Source organism: Dasypus novemcinctus, chromosome 12, assembly GCF_030445035.2.
Source record: "Dasypus novemcinctus isolate mDasNov1 chromosome 12, mDasNov1.1.hap2, whole genome shotgun sequence".
NCBI classification, from domain to species: Eukaryota; Metazoa; Chordata; class Mammalia; order Cingulata; family Dasypodidae; genus Dasypus; species Dasypus novemcinctus.
In genome coordinates, this window is record NC_080684.1 from 18,613,452 (window position 1) to 18,617,082 (window position 3,631).

At 39.5% G+C, this 3,631-nt stretch overlaps 1 pseudogene; it reads right to left on the reverse strand.

The window, feature by feature from the left end:
* Positions 1 to 1,055: 1,055 nt before the first annotated feature.
* Positions 1,056 to 1,562, reverse strand: LOC101418096 (diphosphoinositol polyphosphate phosphohydrolase 2 pseudogene; annotated as a pseudogene).
* Between the last annotated feature and the right edge of the window lie 2,069 nt (positions 1,563 to 3,631).

Genomic DNA, 3,631 nt, shown 5'->3' on the forward strand with positions numbered 1-3,631 from the left:
ATAAAAGATGAGGCATTCTAAGGCACCCTGACAATGTAAGTCTGTAACAGCGGAACAAGAAAGTCGTTTTACTTAACTATGATGCAGTCATTGCTGCCTGAGCATTTAAGGTTAGATTCCAATCCTGTGGTCATTAGCAGACATGGAAGTTTAAACAAAGAGGTGTCCCTATATTGAAAAAATATGTTTTAAAAGCAATTTATCTTAGAACAATATGGTTCCTAGGGTATTCTGTGTAGAGAGGTAGATAAAGGTAGCTGGCTACTGAGAATACTAAATCAAATTTCATGAGTATAGTTTTCATGATAAGATGTATTTACTCCATGTATTTTGCTAATAATACACCTCCCTGAAAATAAACAGCTCTGTAGTTATGCTTCATGTAAATTACTCTCGAGTTAGAGGGGAAATAGCTGTATCAGGCAGCTTACATAATACCAGTTATGAAAATTAAGACAAATGAGCAGATGGATTCCTAAAAAGAGCAAATTAAATCCTTTGTCAAACTAGCTATTGCACAACACAGAAATAGCTCAAATCTGGAATTTTATTAATTAAGACTGTGATCCTATGAAAAAAATTTTGGAATGGATGTACAATTTTCTTCAATACCAAGAAATATTTTAACTAATTCTTGCCACAGAAGGAGTTGTTGAGTACATTAATGCTGTGGAATGAGAAAAACAATTTAGGGGGAAAATATACCCACAAGGAAGTAAACTTGACAAAAAAAAAATCAGACTGAGTCAAACAGACAAAAAACTTAAGGGCTGTGAAAAAAAATGTCAACCAAAAATAATACAGAGGTGGGGGTGGGGGCCATAGTTAAGGCATCTTAAGAAAACTCCCCATGGCTGTGGCTTATGAAAATATTTTACACTGAAAAAAAAAATAACTGAGAGCATCTGAAAAACATGCAAACCGTCTGAAAACCCTGTATGGCAAATTCAGACAGTTTGCAATTGTCATTCAGATATACGTTTGCCAAAGAAAATAGAGAAGCCTTTCTCTCCATGAGATAGCACTTGGTGGTAGAGGTTCCCCCTGATTCTCTATCATATACTAGATGGCAGCCCGGAGGTCTGTGTAGCAGTTACAAACAAGGTATTATTATCTGGAAGGAAAGGGACTGTGGAATTTCCATTGGTTGGGGAACAACCCAGCTACAGTTTTTCCAGATACTCTGCATGTACAGGTTTATGACACTGGAGAACTTTGATTGCATCTTCTACTTTGAACCACTCTCTCTTCCTTCCTATATTAACAGAATCTTCCCAATCTTCTAATATTTCAGTGACTGTAAGAACATAAACATATGTTCTGTGCTTTCTGCTCAAATATGGCCAGGAGTCTGCCTAATTTTCCTTTGACTCCAGCCTCTTCATAAACCTCCGTTCCGGCTTCATCCCTCCACCTGGGACGACCCACTGGTCTGGATACAGACTGCTGCTCACCAACAGCACCTCGTCCTCCCGCTCGCTGCCTGCGGAAGCACAGGCACGCACCGGCTTCTTGAAGCCCTCGCGGTCGTAGGTCCGCATCTGGTTGGGCTTGAACTTCATCGTAGAGGCGGCCTCTAGCCGCTGCCGCCCCGCGGGGAGGTAGGGGCAAGGGTGAGTCAGCACGCAGCGGCGCCGAAGGCGAGGCGACGGCGGCGCGGGGAGGGCGGCGAGGCCGGGAGGCGACGGCCGCCCAGCCGTGGAGCAGGACGCGAGCGCGGGTCACTGGAGCCCGGCGGCCAGGGTGGGAGCGCCGCCTCAGCCTGGGTTGCCGCCTCTCTCCACCGAGCCCGCCGCCAATTCGCAGCTGCTGTATCTCCGCCGCAGACGCGGAAGAGCCAGGCACGTTTTTTGATTTACTTTGTGAGCACCTTATCTGCTAAGATCAAAGGCTACAAAGTTACTGTTCCAGTTACCAGAGGAGTAAATGTGGTTACAGTAGTGGAGAGATGCAGCAAGGTAAGTAATGGAAGTGTTGAATGGACTTTATAGGTAGTGGCTCCTTGTTTACCCTTAGAGGAATGGAGGGAGAAAAAAGATCGCAATAGGTTAGTAACTGAATTGGTAATGAAATGGCGCTGATGAGTGCAGAACATTCTTCTACATATGTGTATGAAAATAAGACACAATAATTGTATACTAAATCAAAAGGAAATTGTAACATGAATATGTGCCAAGCACTATTCTAATATGAATAAATTAATTTAGTCGATATAAATTCCCCCTAAATGTAAAATTCCATAATGGTTCACATTTTAGAGTTAATGAAACAGAGAAATTTTAAATAAGTTATATGGAAGTCCAAACAGCTGGTATAGCTCCTATCTATTAGGCCCTCTGTAGAAAGTGATAATCACTGCAAGTATAATGCTTAAATGGGATTGTGTATGCAATAAAGCATAGTAATTATAAACTCAGGATTGAGCTGTGTTAGGCTGTGTTTGAATTTATTTGTGTGACCTAGGGTATGATACTTCTTTGAATCTTATTTATTTTAAATGGCAAAAATAATATTTCCTAACTTAAAAGGCAAGCAGACAATGAGATCTCCAAGTCATGCCAGGCACTTAGTTAAACAGCAAATCAATTACTCTTTTTCGGCTATAGCAAGATCTTACTTTATATTCTGCTTTTCCATTCATTCAGACTCAAGTAGATTATTAAAATTTTATCCTGTCTTATTAAGTATTCCTCATTTCTCTTTAAGAACTGACACAGATGGTAAGATGGGAATGTTTTCCTTTTCTGTGCTTTAAATTTCTGATATTTTCTGCTTTGAATCTAAGGAAAACAATGTTTTTAAGCTAGTGCTGTTTTCTATTTGAGTTTTTAATTCTGACAATTATGCCTATTTTCGTATGCATATATACATATGTATGTATATATGGAACTTCACATGTGTTCATGTATATCAATGAAGTAGTTCTTTTATTGTTGATTCCACCCTTCTATTTTTCCTAATATTCTGTGTGAGGAGTGTTGATTGTTCAGAATACCCAGACTCCCCATGCTATGTATCTTAAATGTTACATATTTGAAACTGTACTCAGAATTCCTCAAATTTTGTTCCTTTCCCAGTATTCCCTCTTTCAGGCAACCACGTGGTCCCTTTGCTTAGGTGGGAAAACTTGGAGGTTTTCTTAAGATTTTTGCTCCTCACAGAAGCCATTAGAAAGTTCTGTCAACTTTGGTTCCCTAAAATATTTTTAATCTTCCCACTCATCTCTCTACTCAAACAATATAATTTAAGTCATCATAATCTTCTTCCTGTGTTTATGGTTTAGCCTCCTCTGCAGTCTCTCTGTTTCTTCTTTTGCCACCTGTAATTCTTTCTATGTACACAAGATGTCTATTTTAAAATGAGCAAAAGTCCACATAACATAAAACCAACCATTTTAAAGTGTACAATTCAGTGGTATTTAGCATGTTCAGTGTTTGCCACTACCATTTATACTTACCCCCAAAACATTTTCATCACTGTAAAAGAATCTAAAGCTATCTCCTTCTTTAGCTTCCCTGCTGCAGTGACAAATACCACACAATGGGTTGCTTAACAATATAAATTATTTCATGGTTTCACAGGCTAAAAAACTTGTTTTTTACCTGAGGCTGGTAGCATTATGGCTAGTTGG